Consider the following 27,385-nt stretch of genomic DNA (forward strand, 5'->3'; position numbering starts at 1 on the left):
TGGGCTGTGCAGACGTACCGGAGACACAGTGCGCAGAGCCGTGCGTAGAGCCGGCGCAGGATATACTGGGCCGAGGAGGCGCACTGGAGATTTGGAGAGCAGGGCTGGCACAACCCGTCCTGGCTGGATGCTCACCCTAGCCCGGCAGATGCGGGGAGCTGGAATGTAGCGCACCGGGCTAAGAACGCGTACTGGAGACACCGTGCGCTCCACTGCATAACACGGTGCCTGACCAGTACGACGCTCGCCACGGTAAGCACGGGGAGTTGGCTCAGGTCTCCAACCTGACTCAGCCAAACTCCCCGCGTGCCCCCCAAAAAATTTTGGGGTGGGAGTGGCCTCCCGGTCTTTAGTGCCAGCTGTGACCCTGTGTAATCCTGGGCCCTCTTTCTCGCTGCCTCCACCTTCCTCTCTGCTACCAGCTGAGCCCACGGCAGGCGATCCTTTCCCGCCAGAATCTCCTCCCATGTCCAGGATCCTTTGCCATTTAGGATGTCCTCCAATGTACAGTCCTTCTGAACACGCTGCTCCTCCTTACCACGCTGCTTGGTCCGTTTGTGGGAAGTTCTGTCACGGCCGTTTTTATTTATTTATTTATTTCACCTTTATTTAACCAGGTAGGCAAATTGAGAACACGTTCTCATTTACAATTGCGACCTGGCCAAGATAAAGCAAAGCAGTTCGATACATACAACAACACATAGTTACACATGGAGTAGAACAAACATACAGTCAATAATACAGTGCAAAATAAGTCTATATACAATGTGAGCAAGTGAGGTGAGATAAGGGAGGTGAAGGCAAACAAAATATATTTAAAAATAAATAAAAATATAAAAAGGCCATGGTGGCGAAGTAAATACAATATAGCAAGTAAAAAAAACACTGGAATGGTTGGTTTGCAGTGGAAGAGAGTGCAAAGTAGAGATAGAAATAATAGGGTGCAAAGGAGCAAAAATAAATAAATGAATACAGTAGGTAAAGAGGTAGTTGTTTGGGCTAAATTATAGATGGGCTATGTACAGGTGCAGTAATCTATGAGCTGCTCTGACAGCTGGTGCTTAAAGCTAGTGAGGGAGATAAGTGTTTCCAGTTTCAGAGATTTTTGTAGTTCGTTCCAGTCATTGGCAGCAGAGAACTGGAAGGAGAGGCGGCCAAAGGAAGAATTGGTTTTGGGGGTGAGCAGAGAGATATACCTGCTGGAGCGCGTGCTACAGGTAGGTGCTGCTATGGTGACCAGCGAGCTAAGATAAGGGAGGACTTTACCTAGCAGGGTCTTGTAGATGACTTGGAGCCAGTGGGTTTGGCGACGAGTATGAAGCGAGGGCCAGCCAACGAGAGTGTACAGGTCGCAGTGGTGGGTAGTGTAAGGGGCTTTGGTGACAAAACGGATGGCACTGTGATAGACTGCATCCAATTTATTGAGTAGGGTATTGGAGGCTATTTTGTAAATGACATCACCGAAGTCGAGGATTGGTAGGATGGTCAGTTTTACAAGGGTATTTTTGGCAGCATGAGTGAAGGATGCTTTGTTGCGGAATAGGAAGCCAATTCTAGATTTAACTTTGGATTGGAGATGTTTGATGTGAGTCTGGAAGGAGAGTTTACAGTCTAACCAGACACCTAGGTATTTGTAGTTGTCCACATATTCTAAGTCAAAGCCGTCTAGAGTAGTGATGTTGGACAGGCGGGCAGGTGCAGGCAGCTATAGGTTGAAGAGCATGCATTTAGTTTACTTCTATTTAAGAGCAATTGGAGGCCACGGAAGGAGAGTTGTATGGCATTGAAGCTCGCCTGGAGGGTTGTTAACACAGTGTCAAAAGAAGGGCCAGAAGTATACAGAATAGTGTCGTCTGCGTAGAGGTGGATCAGAGACTCACCAGCAGCAAGAGCGACATCATTGATGTATACAGAGAAGAGAGTCGGTCCAAGAATTGAACCCTGTGGCACCCCCATAGAGACTGCCAGAGGCCCGGACAACAGACCCTCCGATTTGACACACTGAACTCGATCAGAGAAGTAGTTGGTGAACCAGGCGAGGCAATCATTAGAGAAACCAAGGCTGTCGAGTCTGCCGATGAGGATGTGGGGATTGACATAGTCAAAAGCCTTGGCCAGGTCAATGAATACGGCTGCACAGTATTGTTTCCTATCGATGGCGGTTAAGATATTATTTATGACCTTGAGCGTGGCTGAGGTGCACCCATGACCAGCTCTGAAACCAGATTGCATAGCGGAGAAGGTATCGTGGGATTCGAAATGGTCGGTAATCTGTTTGTTAACTTGGCTTTCGAAGACCTTAGAAAGGCAGGGTAGGATAGATATGGGTCTGTAGCTGTTTGGGTCAAGAGTGTCCCCCCCTTTGAAGACGGGGATAACCGCAGCTGCTTTCCAATCTTTGGGAATCTCAGACGACACGAAAGAGAGGTTGAAAAGGCTAGTAATAGGGGTGGCAACACTTTAAGCAGATAGTTCTAGAAAGAAAGGGTCCAGATTATCTAGCCCGGCTGATTTGTAAGGGTCCAGATTTTGCAGATCTTTCAGAACATCAGCTGACTGTATTTGGGAGAAAGAGAAATGGGGAAGGCTTGGGCGAGTTGCTGTGGGGGGTGCAGTGCTGTTGACCGGGGTAGGGGTAGCCAGGTGGAAAGCATGACCAGCCGTAGAAAAATGCTTATATAAATTCTCAATTATAGTGGATTTGTCGGTGGTGACAGTGTTTCCTATCTTCAGTGCAGTTGGAAGCTGGGAGGAGGTGTTCTTATTCTCCATGGACTTTACAGTGTCCCAGAACTTTTTTGAGTTTGTGTTGCAGGAAGCAAATTTCTGCTTGAAAAAGCTAGCCTTGGCTTTTCTAACTGCCTGTGTATATTGGTTCCTAGCTTCCCTGAAAAGTTGCATATCACGGGGGCTGTTCGATGCTAATGCAGAACGCCATAGGATGTTTTTCTGTTGGTTAAGGGCAGTCAGGTCAGGAGAGAACCAAGGGCTATATCTGTTCCTGGTTCTAAATTTCTTGAATGGGGCATGCTTATTCAAGATGGTGAGGAAGGCATTTAAAAAAAATATCCAGGCATCCTCTACTGACGGGATAAGATCAATATCCTTCCAGGATACCTCGGCCAGGTCGATTAGAAAGGCCTGCTCGCTGAAGTGTTTCAGGGAGCGTTTGACAGTGATGAGTGGAGGTCGTTTGACCGCTGACCCATTACGGATGCAGGCAATGAGGCAGTGATCGCTGAGATCTTGGTTGAAAAAAGCAGAGGTGTATTTGGAGGGCAAGTTGGTTAGGATGATATCTATGAGGGTACCCGTGTTTACGGAATTGGGGTGGTACCTGGTAGGTTCATTGATAATTTGTGTGAGATTGAGGGCATCAAGCTTAGATTGTAGGATGGCTGGGGTGTTAAGCATGTTCCAATTTAGGTCGCCTAGCAGCACGAGCTCTGAAGATAGATGGGGGGCAATCAGTTCACATATGGTGTCCAGAGCACAGCTGGGGGCAGAGGGTGGTCTATAGCAGGCGGCAACGGTGAGAGACTTGTTTTTAGAGAGGTGGATTTTTAAAAGTAGAAGTTCAAATTGTTTGGGAACAGACCTGAATAGTAAAACAGAACTCTGCAGGCAATCTTTGCAGTAGATTGCAACACCGCCCCCTTTGGCCGTTCTATCTTGTCTGAAAATGTTGTAATTAGGGATGAAAATGTCAGAATTTTTGGTGGTCTTCCTAAGCCAGGATTCAGACACGGCTAAAATATCCGGGTTGGCAGAGTGTGCTAAAGCAGTGAACAAAACAAACTTAGGGAGGAGGCTTCTAACGTTAACATGCATGAAACCAAGGCTATTACGGTTACAGAAGTCATCAAAAGAGAGCGCCTGGGGAATAGGAGTGGAGCTAGGTACTGCAGGGCCTGGGTTCACCTCTACATCACCAGATGAACAGAGGAGGAGTAGGATAAGGGTACAGCTAAAAGCTATGAGAATTGGTCGTCTAGAACGTCTAGAACAGAGAGTAAAAGGAAGTTTCTGGGGGCGATAAAATAGCTTCAAGGAATAATGTACAGACAAAGGTATGGCAGGATGTGAATACAGTGGAGGTAAACCTAGGTATTGAGTGATGATGAGATATTGTCTCTAGAAACATCATTGAAACCAGGTGATGTCATCGCATATGTGGGTGGTGGAACTGAAAGGTTGGATATGGTATAGTGAACAGGGCTAGAGGCTCTACAGTGAAATAAGCCAATAAACACTAACCAGAACAGCAATGGACAAGGCATATTTACATTAAGGAGAGGCATGCTTAATCGAGTGATCATAAGGGTCCAGTGAGTAGAGGTTGGTTGGGGTCACGGCGATCCAGACAGCTGGCCGGGTAGATGGCTATCGGTAGCAAGATAGCATAGGATGGAAGTCTATTTTTAGACACCTCGTGCGTTTCCGTCGGTAGATTAGTGGGGTTCCGTGTGGTAGAGGGGATCAATCCAATTGGCAAAATAGATATAGTGACCCAAGAAAAAATTGTCCGATATACTTGTTCAGATAGCAGCCGATAAGACAGCTAACGATTAGCGGGCCCCAGATGAGCGTTCAGGTAACGTTGTGACGGAGGTGCCAGTTGGATAATTCCCTCGGGCAGATAATGTCGGCAGTCAGTCGTGAAGGCCCGATGGGGCTCCGCATCTGCAGCAAAAAAAAAAAAAAACGGGTCCGGATAGGTGACTGTAGCCCAGGAATGGGTGATGGAACTCCTCAGCTGGCTAGCTCCGGAATAATTTAAGTTTGCTCCGGGATCGACGTAAGCCAATAGTCACACGGTTTGCAGCTAGGTAGCTGCGAAATCAAGGTGCAAACGTCCAGAGCCTGCGGCTGAAATCCGGGGACACTGAGAAAAATAGGCCCGGTATGCTCCGGTCCGAGTCGCGTTGCACAAAAGTGACGATAGATTATCGAGCTAAAGGAATAGCTGAAGACCACAAAACGTGGGCAGCTGAAACACCAACGCTAGCCAGCAAACCGGCTAACTTCTGGGCAGCTTAAGATCAGCTACTGGCTAGCTTCTAGTTAGCTTCTGGGTAGCTTCCGGCTAGCTTCTGGCTAGTTTCGGCCGGCTTCTGGTTAGCCTCTGGCTAGCTTCCACTGTGGATTTTCAGATTTGAGGTAAATAATACTTTTTTTTGTAATTGGTGAGGCGGGTTGCAGGAAAGCTTTTGTAGTTGAGTTCTTGGATAATAAAATATATAAAGATATGCGAAGAAAGGTGTAAATATATATGTATACAGGACACGACAATACGAGGACAAAAAAGACGTCTGAACTGCTATGCCATCTTGGAACGGGGATGGTTGAAAGAACTGGACCAAGGTGCAGCATGGTGAGCGTACATTTTCTTTATTTAGGTGAATACGCCGAACAAAACAATAAACACTACAAAACAAATCGTGAAGCTAAAGGCTAAGTGCCATAAACAAAGTCAACTTCCCACAAAGACAGGTGGGAAAAAGGGCTACCTAAGTATGGTTCTCAATCAGAGACAACGATAGACAGCTGTCCCTGATTGAGAACCCTACCCGGCCAAAACATAGAAATACAAATAATAGAACATAGAATACCCACCCCAACTCACACCCTGACCAAACCAAAATAGAGACATTAAAAGGATCTCTAAGGTCAGGGCATGACAGTGGTTTGGATGTACTAAGCTTAGTGTGAGGTAACCTGCCTCCGGATCTGATTGTGCTGTCTTGCCAACTCCTATGGTCATTGTCAATAACAACAGGTGGAGAATGTCATATTATACTCACTGTTTGATGCCACTGACTGCAAAGTGTCTCCCAACACACATGTTCTTGTCTGCACCCCATGGCATGGTGTAATATTTCAGTCTCCCCCCTCCTTATAGAACTTCTTCTTCTCTGTCCCATCTGCGTTTAGGAAGCGGTCAAATTGAAATGTCTGTAAAGCAGAGAAGAAGAAAAGACAAGTTAATTTGATGATGACACAGAGGTGCTACAGAACAGTGCTGTGATGACACAGAGGTGCTACAGGACAGTGCTGTGATGACACAGAGGTGCTACAGGACAGTGAGTGGTGCAGTGCTGTGATGACACAGAGGTGCTACAGGACAGTGCTGTGATGACACAGAGGTGCTACAGAACAGTGCTGTGATGACACAGAGGTGCTACAGGACAGTGCTGTGATGACACAGAGGTGCTACAGGACAGTGCTGTGATGACACAGAGGTGCTACAGAACAGTGAGTGGTGCAGTGCTGTGATGACACAGAGGTGCTATAGGACAGTGCTGTGATGACACAGAGGTGCTACAGGACAGTGAGTGGTGCAGTGATGTGATGACACAGAGTTGCTACAGGACAGTGCTGTGATGACACAGAGGTGCTACAGGACAGTGCTGTGATGACACAGAGGTGCTACAGAACAGTGCTGTGATGACACAGAGGTGCTACAGGACAGTGCTGTGATGACACAGAGGTGCTACAGAACAGTGCTGTGATGACACAGAGGTGCTACAGGACAGTGCTGTGATGACACAGAGGTGCTACAGAACAGTGCTGTGATGACACAGAGGTGCTACAGGACAGTGCTGTGATGACACAGAGGTGCTACAGAACAGTGCTGTGATGACACAGAGGTGCTACAGGACAGTGCTGTGATGACACAGAGGTGCTACAGAACAGTGCTGTGATGACACAGAGGTGCTACAGAACAGTGAGTGGTGCAGTGCTGTGATGACACAGAGGTGCTACAGGACAGTGCTGTGATGACACAGAGGTGCTACAGGACAGTGCTGTGATGACACAGAGGTGCTACAGAACAGTGAGTGGTACAGTGATGCTGCATCATCCTCACCCCACAAGTACGCACGCACACACACTCACTCATATACACACGCACACACTCACACGCGCACGTACGCACACACAGACACTGTGTAGACACGCTCAGCTGGCTACTGCCATCACACTAGGGAATAATTAAAAGGTATTTTGAAATTAAGGACTCTCTGATCCACCTAGTAGTCAATAGGCTGGAATAACTAAGTAAGGTGGAGGTTAAGGTTAAAGACACTGTCACGCAGATGCATTGTATTAGATGCATTGTGTTAGCAGGTGGTGGATTAGACTGAATAGTCATGTAAAATACATCTGTTTACTGGTATGCTTCCAGTGCTTAGATTATTATGACATTATTTCAACACCAAGTGGGTGTTTGTCAGGTAACAGTATTGTGCTGTATTACCTGTGGGTCGTGGTGTATCTGAGGGTCCATCTGCGGGCTGAGGAAGGGGAACAGACACACCCTGTCCCCCTGTCTGAGGTGGTACTCCTGTCCACTGGCCAGACGAAGGGTCGTGTTCTGGATCACCTCTCTGTTGATGAGGGCAGCAGCAGTCAGACGCAGGGTCTCGCTCAGAACACTGTCTATGATTGGGGAAAGGTATCGTACACATGATGAGAGAGGGTTGGGAGTGTGTGGGAGTGAAGGAGCTCATAATCATTACCTTTGGCCCAGATTGGTTTATAATGTAAAGCCAACTCCAGTGGTAGACAATGACCATAGGAGTTCGCTATAGCACAAACAGACCTGGCACCAGGCTACATAATCATAACACTAGAGGTATTCCCTTCTGGATAGCTGTGGATACATAAGAAGAGGATAGTATCACATATTTTAACTTCATTAAACCACTGCTACATTATATTTATCCATCTTTACTTATTCAGCTCTCTGAATCTCTTTCTTTTTTCACTGGTTATCCCCCCTCCAGTTCAGAGCTTCAGTTCAATATTTTACAGAATGTCTTTGGCTGGCTGGCAGAGCTAGGCAGAGAGCCCTGAGAGCTCTAAGGTGGAAGAGACAGCGAGTGAATAATAGAGGTTGCTTGGGGCTCTTACCAAAAACAAGTGTGCTGTTGTGCTCCAGTGTGTCAAATGGCAGACAGACAGACAGACAGCACACTAGCTCTCCCTTCTGGCCACACAGTGCAACAACAGCTCATTCATCACACCTTGTTGGGACTGGTTTGAGGAAGGAAGCCGCAAGAAACCTGTTATTTAACCACCTCTGGAGCTCATGAATATAGAGTTGGAGACAACTTCATTGCTGTGATCTATATTGGATTTTGACGTCAACATTTACAGATGATACCTCTAAATTTTCCTTCAATTTGCACACTAGGCCTAATGCTTGATCTCATTTTGAGAACACATTCTGATGCCTCAGATGTATTCTGGCACATTTGTCCATTTCTGTTTGAAATTAGACAGGTTGGTTTGGGTGTCCTGCCAACTCTTCTTTTTTCCACAGAGGGCTGTGATCTGTGCTGTTCTGGAATGTCTGGACCCATTGTCTAAGACACACAACTCCAAACAGGTGCCATGGAAACACATTAATGGAAACTTCTTTTCACATTCATTACTTCTCACATAATGGCATCATGAGTCACCTGTGCTGACATGGACGTTATGAGTCACTGGGAGAGAAAAATCCTGTGAACTCATTCATGCCAGGGCCACTAGTAGCAAAGAAGGAACAGTAAGAGAAGGTGTATTTGGTCATCGGGGTGTGCCAGAACATTGTGTGAAAGGATTAGTCTGTTCTGTCTTCTGTCACCTGGGTGACCCAGAGCTGAAGCAGCATGGCTCGTCTCTGCAACTCTGTGTCCACTCCTTCCCTCTGTAGATGCCTGAGGTAACTCTGCTGCCAGGAGCTGCTGTCTGACCCATGATCTATGCTCTCTGACCCCTTTCCTCTGCTCAGCCAGGCTGGGGACAGCAGCTCCCACAGTCGCTCCTGAGACAGGCTTGCTGTCCTCTTCTCCTCTATCAACATAGAGAGAGAGACACAGGTTAGAGAGGCCAGGTCACACACAGAGAGACAGGCAGACAGAGAGACAGGCAGACAGACAGAGAAACAGATAAATGGAGATATGTACACAGAGAGACAGGTAGACAGAGAGACAGGTAACAGAGACAGGTGCACAGAGAGACAGGCAGACAGAGAGACAGGTAACCAGACAGGTACACAGAAAGACAGGCAGACAGAGAGACAGGTAAAAAGAGACAGGTACACAGAGATGACAGGCAGACAGAGAGACAGGGAAACAGAGACAGCTACATAGAAAGACAGGCAGACAGAGAGACAGGTACAGAGAAACAACTGGTGTTTATGAATAGATAAATACTGTATACATATGAGTAATGTACGACTACATATTACATTAGATTAAACTCTGTATTATGTACCTTGCTTAAGGGTTGAACGAGACAGTTTTGTGAGAAGACCTTCGAACTTGCGGAACTCTTTGTAGACAGGCACAGGACGCACTGGGCTGTGCAGACGTACCGGAGACACAGTGCGCAGAGCCGTGCGTAGAGCCGGCGCAGGATATACTGGGCCGAGGAGGCGCACTGGAGATTTGGAGAGCAGGGCTGGCACAACCCGTCCTGGCTGGATGCTCACCCTAGCCCGGCAGATGCGGGGAGCTGGAATGTAGCGCACCGGGCTAAGAACGCGTACTGGAGACACCGTGCGCTCCACTGCATAACACGGTGCCTGACCAGTACGACGCTCGCCACGGTAAGCACGGGGAGTTGGCTCAGGTCTCCAACCTGACTCAGCCAAACTCCCCGCGTGCCCCCCAAAAAATTTTGGGGTGGGAGTGGCCTCCCGGTCTTTAGTGCCAGCTGTGACCCTGTGTAATCCTGGGCCCTCTTTCTCGCTGCCTCCACCTTCCTCTCTGCTACCAGCTGAGCCCACGGCAGGCGATCCTTTCCCGCCAGAATCTCCTCCCATGTCCAGGATCCTTTGCCATTTAGGATGTCCTCCAATGTACAGTCCTTCTGAACACGCTGCTCCTCCTTACCACGCTGCTTGGTCCGTTTGTGGGAAGTTCTGTCACGGCCGTTTTTATTTATTTATTTATTTCACCTTTATTTAACCAGGTAGGCAAATTGAGAACACGTTCTCATTTACAATTGCGACCTGGCCAAGATAAAGCAAAGCAGTTCGATACATACAACAACACATAGTTACACATGGAGTAGAACAAACATACAGTCAATAATACAGTGCAAAATAAGTCTATATACAATGTGAGCAAGTGAGGTGAGATAAGGGAGGTGAAGGCAAACAAAATATATTTAAAAATAAATAAAAATATAAAAAGGCCATGGTGGCGAAGTAAATACAATATAGCAAGTAAAAAAAACACTGGAATGGTTGGTTTGCAGTGGAAGAGAGTGCAAAGTAGAGATAGAAATAATAGGGTGCAAAGGAGCAAAAATAAATAAATGAATACAGTAGGTAAAGAGGTAGTTGTTTGGGCTAAATTATAGATGGGCTATGTACAGGTGCAGTAATCTATGAGCTGCTCTGACAGCTGGTGCTTAAAGCTAGTGAGGGAGATAAGTGTTTCCAGTTTCAGAGATTTTTGTAGTTCGTTCCAGTCATTGGCAGCAGAGAACTGGAAGGAGAGGCGGCCAAAGGAAGAATTGGTTTTGGGGGTGAGCAGAGAGATATACCTGCTGGAGCGCGTGCTACAGGTAGGTGCTGCTATGGTGACCAGCGAGCTAAGATAAGGGAGGACTTTACCTAGCAGGGTCTTGTAGATGACTTGGAGCCAGTGGGTTTGGCGACGAGTATGAAGCGAGGGCCAGCCAACGAGAGTGTACAGGTCGCAGTGGTGGGTAGTGTAAGGGGCTTTGGTGACAAAACGGATGGCACTGTGATAGACTGCATCCAATTTATTGAGTAGGGTATTGGAGGCTATTTTGTAAATGACATCACCGAAGTCGAGGATTGGTAGGATGGTCAGTTTTACAAGGGTATTTTTGGCAGCATGAGTGAAGGATGCTTTGTTGCGGAATAGGAAGCCAATTCTAGATTTAACTTTGGATTGGAGATGTTTGATGTGAGTCTGGAAGGAGAGTTTACAGTCTAACCAGACACCTAGGTATTTGTAGTTGTCCACATATTCTAAGTCAAAGCCGTCTAGAGTAGTGATGTTGGACAGGCGGGCAGGTGCAGGCAGCTATAGGTTGAAGAGCATGCATTTAGTTTACTTCTATTTAAGAGCAATTGGAGGCCACGGAAGGAGAGTTGTATGGCATTGAAGCTCGCCTGGAGGGTTGTTAACACAGTGTCAAAAGAAGGGCCAGAAGTATACAGAATAGTGTCGTCTGCGTAGAGGTGGATCAGAGACTCACCAGCAGCAAGAGCGACATCATTGATGTATACAGAGAAGAGAGTCGGTCCAAGAATTGAACCCTGTGGCACCCCCATAGAGACTGCCAGAGGCCCGGACAACAGACCCTCCGATTTGACACACTGAACTCGATCAGAGAAGTAGTTGGTGAACCAGGCGAGGCAATCATTAGAGAAACCAAGGCTGTCGAGTCTGCCGATGAGGATGTGGGGATTGACATAGTCAAAAGCCTTGGCCAGGTCAATGAATACGGCTGCACAGTATTGTTTCCTATCGATGGCGGTTAAGATATTATTTATGACCTTGAGCGTGGCTGAGGTGCACCCATGACCAGCTCTGAAACCAGATTGCATAGCGGAGAAGGTATCGTGGGATTCGAAATGGTCGGTAATCTGTTTGTTAACTTGGCTTTCGAAGACCTTAGAAAGGCAGGGTAGGATAGATATGGGTCTGTAGCTGTTTGGGTCAAGAGTGTCCCCCCCTTTGAAGACGGGGATAACCGCAGCTGCTTTCCAATCTTTGGGAATCTCAGACGACACGAAAGAGAGGTTGAAAAGGCTAGTAATAGGGGTGGCAACACTTTAAGCAGATAGTTCTAGAAAGAAAGGGTCCAGATTATCTAGCCCGGCTGATTTGTAAGGGTCCAGATTTTGCAGATCTTTCAGAACATCAGCTGACTGTATTTGGGAGAAAGAGAAATGGGGAAGGCTTGGGCGAGTTGCTGTGGGGGGTGCAGTGCTGTTGACCGGGGTAGGGGTAGCCAGGTGGAAAGCATGACCAGCCGTAGAAAAATGCTTATATAAATTCTCAATTATAGTGGATTTGTCGGTGGTGACAGTGTTTCCTATCTTCAGTGCAGTTGGAAGCTGGGAGGAGGTGTTCTTATTCTCCATGGACTTTACAGTGTCCCAGAACTTTTTTGAGTTTGTGTTGCAGGAAGCAAATTTCTGCTTGAAAAAGCTAGCCTTGGCTTTTCTAACTGCCTGTGTATATTGGTTCCTAGCTTCCCTGAAAAGTTGCATATCACGGGGGCTGTTCGATGCTAATGCAGAACGCCATAGGATGTTTTTCTGTTGGTTAAGGGCAGTCAGGTCAGGAGAGAACCAAGGGCTATATCTGTTCCTGGTTCTAAATTTCTTGAATGGGGCATGCTTATTCAAGATGGTGAGGAAGGCATTTAAAAAAAATATCCAGGCATCCTCTACTGACGGGATAAGATCAATATCCTTCCAGGATACCTCGGCCAGGTCGATTAGAAAGGCCTGCTCGCTGAAGTGTTTCAGGGAGCGTTTGACAGTGATGAGTGGAGGTCGTTTGACCGCTGACCCATTACGGATGCAGGCAATGAGGCAGTGATCGCTGAGATCTTGGTTGAAAAAAGCAGAGGTGTATTTGGAGGGCAAGTTGGTTAGGATGATATCTATGAGGGTACCCGTGTTTACGGAATTGGGGTGGTACCTGGTAGGTTCATTGATAATTTGTGTGAGATTGAGGGCATCAAGCTTAGATTGTAGGATGGCTGGGGTGTTAAGCATGTTCCAATTTAGGTCGCCTAGCAGCACGAGCTCTGAAGATAGATGGGGGGCAATCAGTTCACATATGGTGTCCAGAGCACAGCTGGGGGCAGAGGGTGGTCTATAGCAGGCGGCAACGGTGAGAGACTTGTTTTTAGAGAGGTGGATTTTTAAAAGTAGAAGTTCAAATTGTTTGGGAACAGACCTGAATAGTAAAACAGAACTCTGCAGGCAATCTTTGCAGTAGATTGCAACACCGCCCCCTTTGGCCGTTCTATCTTGTCTGAAAATGTTGTAATTAGGGATGAAAATGTCAGAATTTTTGGTGGTCTTCCTAAGCCAGGATTCAGACACGGCTAAAATATCCGGGTTGGCAGAGTGTGCTAAAGCAGTGAACAAAACAAACTTAGGGAGGAGGCTTCTAACGTTAACATGCATGAAACCAAGGCTATTACGGTTACAGAAGTCATCAAAAGAGAGCGCCTGGGGAATAGGAGTGGAGCTAGGTACTGCAGGGCCTGGGTTCACCTCTACATCACCAGATGAACAGAGGAGGAGTAGGATAAGGGTACAGCTAAAAGCTATGAGAATTGGTCGTCTAGAACGTCTAGAACAGAGAGTAAAAGGAAGTTTCTGGGGGCGATAAAATAGCTTCAAGGAATAATGTACAGACAAAGGTATGGCAGGATGTGAATACAGTGGAGGTAAACCTAGGTATTGAGTGATGATGAGATATTGTCTCTAGAAACATCATTGAAACCAGGTGATGTCATCGCATATGTGGGTGGTGGAACTGAAAGGTTGGATATGGTATAGTGAACAGGGCTAGAGGCTCTACAGTGAAATAAGCCAATAAACACTAACCAGAACAGCAATGGACAAGGCATATTTACATTAAGGAGAGGCATGCTTAATCGAGTGATCATAAGGGTCCAGTGAGTAGAGGTTGGTTGGGGTCACGGCGATCCAGACAGCTGGCCGGGTAGATGGCTATCGGTAGCAAGATAGCATAGGATGGAAGTCTATTTTTAGACACCTCGTGCGTTTCCGTCGGTAGATTAGTGGGGTTCCGTGTGGTAGAGGGGATCAATCCAATTGGCAAAATAGATATAGTGACCCAAGAAAAAATTGTCCGATATACTTGTTCAGATAGCAGCCGATAAGACAGCTAACGATTAGCGGGCCCCAGATGAGCGTTCAGGTAACGTTGTGACGGAGGTGCCAGTTGGATAATTCCCTCGGGCAGATAATGTCGGCAGTCAGTCGTGAAGGCCCGATGGGGCTCCGCATCTGCAGCAAAAAAAAAAAAAAACGGGTCCGGATAGGTGACTGTAGCCCAGGAATGGGTGATGGAACTCCTCAGCTGGCTAGCTCCGGAATAATTTAAGTTTGCTCCGGGATCGACGTAAGCCAATAGTCACACGGTTTGCAGCTAGGTAGCTGCGAAATCAAGGTGCAAACGTCCAGAGCCTGCGGCTGAAATCCGGGGACACTGAGAAAAATAGGCCCGGTATGCTCCGGTCCGAGTCGCGTTGCACAAAAGTGACGATAGATTATCGAGCTAAAGGAATAGCTGAAGACCACAAAACGTGGGCAGCTGAAACACCAACGCTAGCCAGCAAACCGGCTAACTTCTGGGCAGCTTAAGATCAGCTACTGGCTAGCTTCTAGTTAGCTTCTGGGTAGCTTCCGGCTAGCTTCTGGCTAGTTTCGGCCGGCTTCTGGTTAGCCTCTGGCTAGCTTCCACTGTGGATTTTCAGATTTGAGGTAAATAATACTTTTTTTTGTAATTGGTGAGGCGGGTTGCAGGAAAGCTTTTGTAGTTGAGTTCTTGGATAATAAAATATATAAAGATATGCGAAGAAAGGTGTAAATATATATGTATACAGGACACGACAATACGAGGACAAAAAAGACGTCTGAACTGCTATGCCATCTTGGAACGGGGATGGTTGAAAGAACTGGACCAAGGTGCAGCATGGTGAGCGTACATTTTCTTTATTTAGGTGAATACGCCGAACAAAACAATAAACACTACAAAACAAATCGTGAAGCTAAAGGCTAAGTGCCATAAACAAAGTCAACTTCCCACAAAGACAGGTGGGAAAAAGGGCTACCTAAGTATGGTTCTCAATCAGAGACAACGATAGACAGCTGTCCCTGATTGAGAACCCTACCCGGCCAAAACATAGAAATACAAATAATAGAACATAGAATACCCACCCCAACTCACACCCTGACCAAACCAAAATAGAGACATTAAAAGGATCTCTAAGGTCAGGGCATGACAGTGGTTTGGATGTACTAAGCTTAGTGTGAGGTAACCTGCCTCCGGATCTGATTGTGCTGTCTTGCCAACTCCTATGGTCATTGTCAATAACAACAGGTGGAGAATGTCATATTATACTCACTGTTTGATGCCACTGACTGCAAAGTGTCTCCCAACACACATGTTCTTGTCTGCACCCCATGGCATGGTGTAATATTTCAGTCTCCCCCCTCCTTATAGAACTTCTTCTTCTCTGTCCCATCTGCGTTTAGGAAGCGGTCAAATTGAAATGTCTGTAAAGCAGAGAAGAAGAAAAGACAAGTTAATTTGATGATGACACAGAGGTGCTACAGAACAGTGCTGTGATGACACAGAGGTGCTACAGGACAGTGCTGTGATGACACAGAGGTGCTACAGGACAGTGAGTGGTGCAGTGCTGTGATGACACAGAGGTGCTACAGGACAGTGCTGTGATGACACAGAGGTGCTACAGAACAGTGCTGTGATGACACAGAGGTGCTACAGGACAGTGCTGTGATGACACAGAGGTGCTACAGGACAGTGCTGTGATGACACAGAGGTGCTACAGAACAGTGAGTGGTGCAGTGCTGTGATGACACAGAGGTGCTATAGGACAGTGCTGTGATGACACAGAGGTGCTACAGGACAGTGAGTGGTGCAGTGATGTGATGACACAGAGTTGCTACAGGACAGTGCTGTGATGACACAGAGGTGCTACAGGACAGTGCTGTGATGACACAGAGGTGCTACAGAACAGTGCTGTGATGACACAGAGGTGCTACAGGACAGTGCTGTGATGACACAGAGGTGCTACAGAACAGTGCTGTGATGACACAGAGGTGCTACAGGACAGTGCTGTGATGACACAGAGGTGCTACAGAACAGTGCTGTGATGACACAGAGGTGCTACAGGACAGTGCTGTGATGACACAGAGGTGCTACAGAACAGTGCTGTGATGACACAGAGGTGCTACAGGACAGTGCTGTGATGACACAGAGGTGCTACAGAACAGTGCTGTGATGACACAGAGGTGCTACAGAACAGTGAGTGGTGCAGTGCTGTGATGACACAGAGGTGCTACAGGACAGTGCTGTGATGACACAGAGGTGCTACAGGACAGTGCTGTGATGACACAGAGGTGCTACAGAACAGTGAGTGGTACAGTGATGCTGCATCATCCTCACCCCACAAGTACGCACGCACACACACTCACTCATATACACACGCACACACTCACACGCGCACGTACGCACACACAGACACTGTGTAGACACGCTCAGCTGGCTACTGCCATCACACTAGGGAATAATTAAAAGGTATTTTGAAATTAAGGACTCTCTGATCCACCTAGTAGTCAATAGGCTGGAATAACTAAGTAAGGTGGAGGTTAAGGTTAAAGACACTGTCACGCAGATGCATTGTATTAGATGCATTGTGTTAGCAGGTGGTGGATTAGACTGAATAGTCATGTAAAATACATCTGTTTACTGGTATGCTTCCAGTGCTTAGATTATTATGACATTATTTCAACACCAAGTGGGTGTTTGTCAGGTAACAGTATTGTGCTGTATTACCTGTGGGTCGTGGTGTATCTGAGGGTCCATCTGCGGGCTGAGGAAGGGGAACAGACACACCCTGTCCCCCTGTCTGAGGTGGTACTCCTGTCCACTGGCCAGACGAAGGGTCGTGTTCTGGATCACCTCTCTGTTGATGAGGGCAGCAGCAGTCAGACGCAGGGTCTCGCTCAGAACACTGTCTATGATTGGGGAAAGGTATCGTACACATGATGAGAGAGGGTTGGGAGTGTGTGGGAGTGAAGGAGCTCATAATCATTACCTTTGGCCCAGATTGGTTTATAATGTAAAGCCAACTCCAGTGGTAGACAATGACCATAGGAGTTCGCTATAGCACAAACAGACCTGGCACCAGGCTACATAATCATAACACTAGAGGTATTCCCTTCTGGATAGCTGTGGATACATAAGAAGAGGATAGTATCACATATTTTAACTTCATTAAACCACTGCTACATTATATTTATCCATCTTTACTTATTCAGCTCTCTGAATCTCTTTCTTTTTTCACTGGTTATCCCCCCTCCAGTTCAGAGCTTCAGTTCAATATTTTACAGAATGTCTTTGGCTGGCTGGCAGAGCTAGGCAGAGAGCCCTGAGAGCTCTAAGGTGGAAGAGACAGCGAGTGAATAATAGAGGTTGCTTGGGGCTCTTACCAAAAACAAGTGTGCTGTTGTGCTCCAGTGTGTCCAGAAGGTGGTGCTGTAGGGAGCCGTCCTCCTGCAGAGCCAGGCCTCAGCTCCTCCTTCACTGCTCTCATGGCCTCAGGGTTGGTGAGCAGGAAGCCCAGCAGCCAGAAGGCAGCAGGTCCAGCATTACCCTGCAATAAAATACAACATAGACTCAGAGTCAGTTCAGAAACAGCAGGTGTATTACAGAGCATAATTCTAAGGTTAGACAAATCCAACACAGCGCTTACTCTGAGCCCATCAAAGACAGTGAACCCATTACCAAGCATGATGTTGCAGTTATACTGCAAGGTTAGACAAATCAGACAAATCAGAGTACATATACTGTACTGTTTGAACACACTGCCAGAAGCCTCAAGGAGAAAATGGAAGTGTGTTTAGAGAAATCTACACACGGATGTTCTCTTTCCCCCCTTTTTTCGGTCTTTTATTCTCTCTTTTAATCCTTCCTTACATCATGGTACTGCGGTAGTGTTCTGTAGAAGCGTTCTGATCTGAGGGGCAGCGAGGAGCCTTTAGAGCTGTCAGGTCTGTGTAGACCGGACGGTCAGAGTCTACAGAGGGCTGACAAGTCTGTCTGAACAGTCAAACGATAATTGCTGTCGGTTCAGGGAGCCTCTCTCTTCACCATTTCCTCTCACAGGTCAGGTCTTCACTGATCCAATGACAGCCAGGGCTAATGCAAGGCAAAGACGAGGTCCAATGGCTCTCTGGGTGACTCACTGGCCTGTCCCATCACAGATCCCATATGATGAACACTAGGCTACACAAACTGGAAGGCTTCATCTCAGTTTACTTTAGGGGGAACAGTAGGAGTCTTACAGTATAAATAGTCAATGAATGTGCTGCATGTTTTTACTGACACTTTAGTGTTTTCCTGCAAATTTAGAATAAATTAAGATTCAACAACTCCAATTAGAATTGGAATTCCAATTGAAAATTCACTGGTGTACACAGTAAGACACTTTGTCTCCTCCTCAACTCTTCTGAGTGTGTATTTGTGTACTGGTGTAGTTGTGTTGACAGCAGGGGAGCAGTCAAGTGTGTGTTGGACTGAATATGACACTGGCTCAGAGATTCACTGGGCTGTGGAACTGCCTCCTCCCCAATTCCCAACAACACATACAGAGCCAGAAACATAACGCTCTCATAACTATGTTGCAATACATTTTTATATTTTGTATCAACATGAGAGCATGTTGGGTGTAAAGCATGTGATGAAGCATCAGCGATGGAAGAGACTGAAATTCAGTCAGTATTGTATATTACATTGAGGAAGCCTACCTCTGCTCTGTGTGACTGATCATGTAAGAAACTACAACGCACTACCTTCTCCTCACCCTCAGTTCTGATATGTTTCTGTGGTGCTCCTCTTCCTGGCACTGTCTAACTGTGACTGGGCCAGATTCCCAGCAGAACAAACATCAATAAGCAGGATACACTGATGCTAAGGGACAAGCTGCCCTCTCCTATTCCAGCCTGGCAAGGGATTCAAGGTCCCCAGAGACAGAGGTACCATCTTGGCCAAGGACTCTCTAGCGCTCCCCTGGTCTGAGTAGGCCGACTAGGGCTCCAGTGCTCCAGGCTGAACAAAGCAGCCAAAGTGCCAGAGGGAGCAGAGGGCCTGGTACAAATGGCAGACAGACAGACAGACAGCACACTAGCTCTCCCTTCTGGCCACACAGTGCAACAACAGCTCATTCATCACACCTTGTTGGGACTGGTTTGAGGAAGGAAGCCGCAAGAAACCTGTTATTTAACCACCTCTGGAGCTCATGAATATAGAGTTGGAGACAACTTCATTGCTGTGATCTATATTGGATTTTGACGTCAACATTTACAGATGATACCTCTAAATTTTCCTTCAATTTGCACACTAGGCCTAATGCTTGATCTCATTTTGAGAACACATTCTGATGCCTCAGATGTATTCTGGCACATTTGTCCATTTCTGTTTGAAATTAGACAGGTTGGTTTGGGTGTCCTGCCAACTCTTCTTTTTTCCACAGAGGGCTGTGATCTGTGCTGTTCTGGAATGTCTGGACCCATTGTCTAAGACACACAACTCCAAACAGGTGCCATGGAAACACATTAATGGAAACTTCTTTTCACATTCATTACTTCTCACATAATGGCATCATGAGTCACCTGTGCTGACATGGACGTTATGAGTCACTGGGAGAGAAAAATCCTGTGAACTCATTCATGCCAGGGCCACTAGTAGCAAAGAAGGAACAGTAAGAGAAGGTGTATTTGGTCATCGGGGTGTGCCAGAACATTGTGTGAAAGGATTAGTCTGTTCTGTCTTCTGTCACCTGGGTGACCCAGAGCTGAAGCAGCATGGCTCGTCTCTGCAACTCTGTGTCCACTCCTTCCCTCTGTAGATGCCTGAGGTAACTCTGCTGCCAGGAGCTGCTGTCTGACCCATGATCTATGCTCTCTGACCCCTTTCCTCTGCTCAGCCAGGCTGGGGACAGCAGCTCCCACAGTCGCTCCTGAGACAGGCTTGCTGTCCTCTTCTCCTCTATCAACATAGAGAGAGAGACACAGGTTAGAGAGGCCAGGTCACACACAGAGAGACAGGCAGACAGAGAGACAGGCAGACAGACAGAGAAACAGATAAATGGAGATATGTACACAGAGAGACAGGTAGACAGAGAGACAGGTAACAGAGACAGGTGCACAGAGAGACAGGCAGACAGAGAGACAGGTAACCAGACAGGTACACAGAAAGACAGGCAGACAGAGAGACAGGTAAAAAGAGACAGGTACACAGAGATGACAGGCAGACAGAGAGACAGGGAAACAGAGACAGCTACATAGAAAGACAGGCAGACAGAGAGACAGGTACAGAGAAACAACTGGTGTTTATGAATAGATAAATACTGTATACATATGAGTAATGTACGACTACATATTACATTAGATTAAACTCTGTATTATGTACCTTGCTTAAGGGTTGAACGAGACAGTTTTGTGAGAAGACCTTCGAACTTGCGGAACTCTTTGTAGACAGCAGCGAGTTCAGTGACGTTGTTGCTTTTCTCTGTACCAAACAGTGTGAGATACCCAGCCCTATAAGGACAGAAATAAGTGTAACTCTTGTGTAAGAGTAGGTCTTAACTCTTGTGTGTAAGAGTTATGCAATTTGGTCCAAGCATGATACTCTAATTTGACCCTAAATTAACCCCCAGGCCAGTGACTGTGAAAAATGTCTGATGTTACCTGAAGAGCAGGATGACTATTAACACATGTACAGTAGCTGGCCAGCACAGACATAATTTAGTTCTGGTTTTTACCTGAAGAGCAGGCTGTAACAGAGGCTGAAATGTCCGTCATGCCTCCACTCTGCTGGGCTACAGCTCCTCTCCTCTTCCCTTAGCAGGGTCTGGAGGTGGAGGTGCATGCTGCTGCTCAGTCTGGCTAGGCTGGGGCCCTGGAAGTGCCTGGACAGGGATATGATGGAGAGGACAGATTATTGCTACAGCATGTTAACACAGAGGGAATTAGATGAATGTGCATGTCATTGAATTTCTTATTAGTTAGAATATAAGAAAATAGAAAATAAACTATTGTCCTTGACAGGGAACTGTACATTACGGTGTGGGGTCAGGTGTGTGTGGATATGTGTGAGATCAGATGCGAGGTCAGGTGTGAGGTCAGGTGTGTGTGGATAGGTGTGAGATCAGGTGTAAGGTCAGGTGGGTGTGGATAGGTGTGAGGTCAGATGTGAGGTCATGTGTGTGTGGATAGGTGTGAGGTCAGGTGTGAGGTCAAGTGTGAGGTCAAGTGTGAGGTCATGTGTGTGTGGATAGGTCAGGTGTGAGGTCAGGTGTGAGGTCATGTGTGTTTGTGGGTAGGTGTGAGGTCAGGTGTGTGGTCAAGTGTGAGGTCAGGTATGTGTGGATAGGTGTGAGGTCAGGTGTGAGGTCATGTGTGTGTGGATAGGTGTGAGGTCAGGTGTGAGGTCATATGTGTGTGTGGATAGGTGTGAGGTCAGGTGTGAGGTCAAGTGTGAGGTCAGGTGTGAGGTCATGTATGTGTGGATAGGTGTGAGGTCAGGTGTGAGGTCATGTGTGTGTGTGGATAGGTGTGAGGTCAAGTGTGAGGTCATGTGTGTTTGTGGGTAGGTGTGAGGTCAGGTGTGAGATCAAGTGTGAGGTCAAGTGTGAGGTCATGTGTGTGTGGATAGGTCAGGTGTGAGGTCAGGTGTGAGGTCATGTGTGTTTGTGGGTAGGTGTGAGGTCAGGTGCGAGGTCATGTGTGTGTGGATAGGTGTGAGGTCAGGTGTGAGGTCATATGTGTGTGTGGATAGGTGTGAGGTCAGGTGTGAGGTCATGTATGTGTGGATAGGTGTGAGGTCAGGTGTGAGGTCATGTGTGTGTGTGGATAGGTGTGAGGTCAAGTGTGAGGTCAGGTGTGAGGTCATGTGTGTGTGTGGATAGGTGTGAGTTCAGGTGAGGTCATGTGTGTGTGTGGATAGGTGTGAGGTCATGTGTGTGTGGATAGGTGTGAGTTCAGGTGTGAAGTCATGTGTGTGTGGGTAGGTGTGAGGTCAGGTTTGAGGTCATGTGTGTGTGGATAGGTGTGAGGTCAGGTTTGAGGTCATGTGTGTGTGGATAGGTGTGAGTTCAGGTGTGAGGTCATGTGTGTGTGGATAGGTGTGAGGTTAGGTGTGAGGTCATGTGCATACAGGTCTAGAACACCTACTGTTCCATCCAGGCCCTCTCTGTATCTGGGTTGTGATTGGGTAGTCTCAGGTTGAAGATCCTCTGCTTCAGGACCTGGGTGTAGCGACTGAAGTCCAGAGAGGCTGTGTCATCGAGGACCGCGTCATAGGAGTTAGGGTCCAGCAGTACAGTCATGTAATGACCACAAACACGCACCTGGAAGACATTATTTCAAACGTTAAAGTCATGGCATTGTCTATGCATGACTGTCAGAGTCACATTACACATTACAATAGTATTGTTTGTGAAAGCAAAAGCAATGTGGAGATGCACATAGCACTAGATAAAGATGAAAGAAGCGTTTGAAAGTCAAATAACTTCTACAGGTTCACAGCAACCCTTTCTATGTCACTAACAAAGACATAAAGAAAGTGTTGAAGAATGAAGAGGGACACAGGTACCTGTACACAAAACTGTATAGAGAATCCTACCGTAAAAATGTCACCATGTTTTTGTTTCATCCGTGTTAGGAACTTTGCAGCATCTTTTCTAAACTCCAGGGCATGACCCAGCCATGGAATAAAGCCATTGACTAATGGTGGCTCATTTTTCTTTCTGGGAGAAACAGACATACAGTTGCCAACCAAGATTAACACTTCACCTCCCACACAAAACCAACTGGTTTCAGAGCTACAGTTAGGGAGATGCCCTAAAGTAGTTGAATGTGTGGGCTCTCCTTGAGCTGTTCTTGTCTATTAATATCCTGTATCATGTCAGGTTTTATGTTTGTGTGGGCTCCAGGAAGAGTAGCTGCTGCATGAGCAACAGCTTATAGAGATCCTAATAAATACAAAAACATTTCTAACAATGGTACTGCAGTGTAGACATATGAAATAGGGTTAACAATGGGTTTTGACTAACCATATAATCATGGTCTAATGGTCTATGCTGCGTGTTCAACAATGTTGTATATTCAATGAGACATTTATAACCCTGACATCATTTTCATGAATTGATTTCTGTGTAGAAAGTCAATCTCTTTGTAACTGAGGAAGTAAGCAAAATGTTAGACATTGGTTACGGTTTTCACAACAATGTTCAATATTAGAAAGAGAAAACGTTTACAATATAACTTAAATATACACTTGAAGTCGGAAGTTTACATACACTTAGATTGGAGTGATTAAAACTCGTTTTTCAACCACTCCACAAATTTCTTGTTAACAAACTATAGTTCTGGCAAGTCGGCGAGAACATCTACTTTGTGCATGACACAAGTCATTTTTCCAACATTTGTTAACAGACAGATTATTTCACTTATAATTCACTGTATCACAATTCCAGTGGGTCAGAAGATTAAATACACTAAATTGACTGTGCCTTTATACAGCTTGGGAAATTCCAGAAAATGATGTCATGGTTTTAGAAGCTTCTGATAGGCTAATTGACATCATTCGAGTCAATTGGAGGTGTACCTGTGGATGTATTTCAAGGCCTTCACAAAATAGATGGCATCATGAGGGAGGAAAATTATGTAGATATATTGAAGCAACATCTCAAGACATCAGTCAGGAAGTTAAAGCTTGGTCGCAAATGAGTCTTCCAAATGGACAATGACCCCAAGCATACTTCCAAAGTTGTGGCAAAATGGCTTAAGGACAACAAAGTCAAGGTATTGGAGTGGCCATCACAAAGCCCTGACCTCAATCCTATAGAAAATGTGTGGGTAGAACTAAAAAAGCGCGCGCGAGCAAGGAGGCCTACTAACCTGACTCAGTTACACCAGGTCTGTCAGGAGGAATGGGCCACAATTCACCCAACTTATTGTGAGAAGCTTGTGGAAGGCTACTCGAAACGTTTGACCCAATTTAAAGGCAATGCTACCAAATACTAATTGAGCAGTGGTGGGCCGTCAGGGCCTGCAAGGCCTTCTCTGCTGGCCTAAACATCATCCGAATATTTATATTTTTTAAATATATTTTCCCACAAATATGTATTAAATTATTCCCCAGAGTAAGAGTTATACTCTTCATTTCATAGCTTTCCTCTTGGTTGCACTGCTTACAGCCCCAGGTTGAGATTTTGAGGGCTGGTCTTATGTTAGATCTTTTATCCAATCATATTCAGCCATCATGTGTTGCCAGGGTTCTAAAATCTGCCCTCAGGCCTTCAGAATCAACAGTGCGGGCGCTTGTAGCTTATAGTGAATGGAAATGAAAATTTAGTGTCAACCAATCAGCTTTAGAGTTGGCTATTGTACGCCTTCTGGCTGGCTCCAGTGTTACACAGGAGCCAGCTAGCAGGCGTAGTGCGTGCACGTCTTTTGATTGGATTACCAATATTGAGAGGCAGGTCCTATGGAGATCTAGGAAACTGAATTTGATAAACTAATTAATTTGCGTACTACTAAGCTGTTTTTTCAACCCACAATGGCGGAAGGAGGAGAAGATATCGATTTGGTCGAGGATATAATTATAACGCCATTCTCAAGACGAACTTTTCAAGAAAAGTTAGACATTGTAAGGAGAGGTCGCCCGACGCCACAAAGCCTGTCACAGGCGGGAAAGTGCTTCGTTCGCTCGCCACTTTCAAAGTTTCAACTACGAGCGCTGTCAATGGCTCACAGGCTCCTTGGCTCCGAGAAGCACTGCAAACTGTACTGCTGGGAATGCCTATTATTTGCAAGTGATCGATTTGGTGTTTGGAGCCACACTGGCTTTGCAAACTTGAGTTGTCTAACCAAGGCAGCAACGAGACACTAAAGTACGACTGGGCACTAACAACCAATGGTGCTTTTGAAAACTTTTGGGGACACCGGAGTGGATCAACAGCTCAAAGAACAAACGCGCAGGGCAACGGAGCTGCACAATGAAAAGGTGAAGGGAAATATTGAAAAGACTCATTGATTGTGTCATGTTTTTGGGTAAACACTGTTTACCCAAAAATGTCAATTTGTAAATTTCAAGGTGACGCAACGCTTGGTTATACTGCGTTTCTGTCTAAATGTATAGTTTCTAGAGCCATGGCATCATAATGAGGTGGATTAATTCGGGTGGGACTGTAGTACCTCACTGAAGGCCCAGTCCCCAGGCCCACGGCACGCCACTGTAATTGAGTGTATGTAAACTTCTGACCCACTGGGAAGGTGATGAAAGAAATAAAATCTGAAATAAATCATTCTCTTTGCTATTATTCTGACATTTCATATTCTTAAAATAAAGTGGTGATCCTGAACTGACCTAAAACAAGAAATCTTTACTCGGATTAAATGTCAGGAATAGTGAAAAACTGAGTTTAAATGTATTTGGCTAAGGTGTATGTAAACTTCCGACTTCAACTGTATCAAATTACACTGACTTCATCCTTGAAATATTGTAGGCTATCCTTATTTGAACTCAAATAACCTAAATTGTTTACAATGTTTTGTTTTGCAATCCAAATGTTCCAGAAATATGAAGAACAATTACCTTGAGCGGGAAGAGTAAAGCATGATGAGAGCGAGCAGACCACTGACCATTAAAAGTATAGTCCATAACATTGTCCCTGTTAAAAAAGAGATTGACAGTGGTATGCGTTACTCTGGAATTGTGGGCTTTATAGTCAAGTGGCAGCCCTACAGTAGAACAGTGACGTGGGGTGGAGGTGGGCGGGGTTGGTGACAGGTGTGTGTCATCTTAGGTTCTCTCTGTCAGTGGAGCTCTATCAACATGTTGTCTGCATGACAACAAAGGAACTGAAATGAAAATCCTCCATAAGTATTTCTCAAGAATGATTCAAACATATATATAAGAGGGCTTTGGTCATTCTCTGCAGATGTTCCTAACAGAAAAGTTAATTGTCTTAAACATCTCCTTACTATTGTGTGTGAAAAAAAGGTAATAATTTTTGTTCTAAAATCCCATTTAGTCCTATAATTAAAGGGCTTTGGTACTTGGCAGTTGCTTCTGAATAGAAAAGTACCCAATCTGAATCCTCTCTCCTCTGTTGACTTATCCTGTCTCACTCAACCATCAGAGTAAGAACATTCCATTACAATGAGAGAACCTAAATAAAGGGACTCCTCCTCTTCTAGTTCTAGAGCTCTTGTAAAGACATGCCTCTCTCTACTCTGCTGTCTACGTTTTCACAAACATCATTTTCAGCAATAAATCTTTGCAGCAAGTATTCACACTGCCTTGAGAATGGTTGTGAATATTGTGTGACAGTTTGGCAAATGGCAGTTTATTTTTCCACACATGCTTGCTGATTACGCTGACATTGAACCCACACAAAGCAGAACTTGTGCTGTTTCGATTATGCAATAATGAGGAGAAACACAGGAATCTCACCACTGAATTTTCCTTGGAATTGTCATTAATTCCATGAACAAAAGTTAGTTGAATTTCTAATGTGTTATCACTATGCTTTCAACCATCCAAAAGCACAACCAAATTCCAGTGGAAAAACAATGTCTGATTTTGGGTTAGTTGTCACCCAAATGTCTATCACCATTTAAAAATGGTTGAAAGTTCAAATGGGAATACAATGTCAGATATTTTGCTTATTTATTCAACAGATTGAAGTGTTATCCCTGTGCTTCCTAATAGCAGAACCAAATGAACTGGATTGCAGATGAGAATACGTTAAAAGTACATGGTGCAAGTGTTCCAAGACATTTGAGATTCTGTGCAGATTATTACAGCATTTGTGAAGATCTCAACGGACCTATGATGCCCTATGCATGCTATCTTGAACATGCACGCTTTATATGATTGCATATGAAGACATTTCAATTATTGTTACCTCAAAATATGGCCATGGATGTGTTACTCATTTTAATGTTGAATGTTAAAGTTAATGTTGAATATCCGGTTGTAGCAAACTGGCTCTATCTAAGATCCTACATATGTATTCTCCGAGTCGATACATCACATGAAGGATTTCCCTTCGACCATGCCCTTAAATTGGGGAAAACAACTTCATCGTACACCACAAATCAGGCCTTTATGTCAGAGTGGAAAGACGGAACCCACTCCTCAGTAAAAGGCACATGAAAGCCTGCTTGGAGTTTGCCAAAAGGCACCTAAAGACTCTCAGACCATGAGAAACATGATGCTCTGGTCGGATGAAACCAAGATTGAACTCTGTTCTGAATGCCAAGAGTCACACCTGGAGGAAACCTGACACCACCCCTATTGTGAAGCATAGTGGTGGCAGCATCATGCTGTGGGGATGTTTTTCAGCTGCAGGGACTGGGAGACAAAGATGAGCGGAGCAAAGAACAGAGAGATCCTTGATGAAAACCTGCTCCAGAGCGCTCAGAACTTCAGACTGGGGTGAAGGTTCACCTTCCAACAGGACAACAACCCTAAGCACAGCCAAGACAACACAGGAGTGGCTTCGGGACGAGTCTCTGAATGTCCTTGAGTGGCCCAGCCAGAGC

The 27,385-nt window shown here is 45.8% G+C and overlaps 1 pseudogene; it reads right to left on the reverse strand.

Annotated features, from left to right (window-relative positions):
- The window catches only part of LOC129815276 (prostacyclin synthase-like), a 27,920-nt pseudogene extending 2,419 nt beyond the window's left edge, over window positions 1–25,501 (reverse strand).
- Between the last annotated feature and the right edge of the window lie 1,884 nt (window positions 25,502–27,385).

Source organism: Salvelinus fontinalis, chromosome 18 (assembly GCF_029448725.1).
Source record: "Salvelinus fontinalis isolate EN_2023a chromosome 18, ASM2944872v1, whole genome shotgun sequence".
In the NCBI taxonomy this organism is placed as follows: Eukaryota; Metazoa; Chordata; class Actinopteri; order Salmoniformes; family Salmonidae; genus Salvelinus; species Salvelinus fontinalis.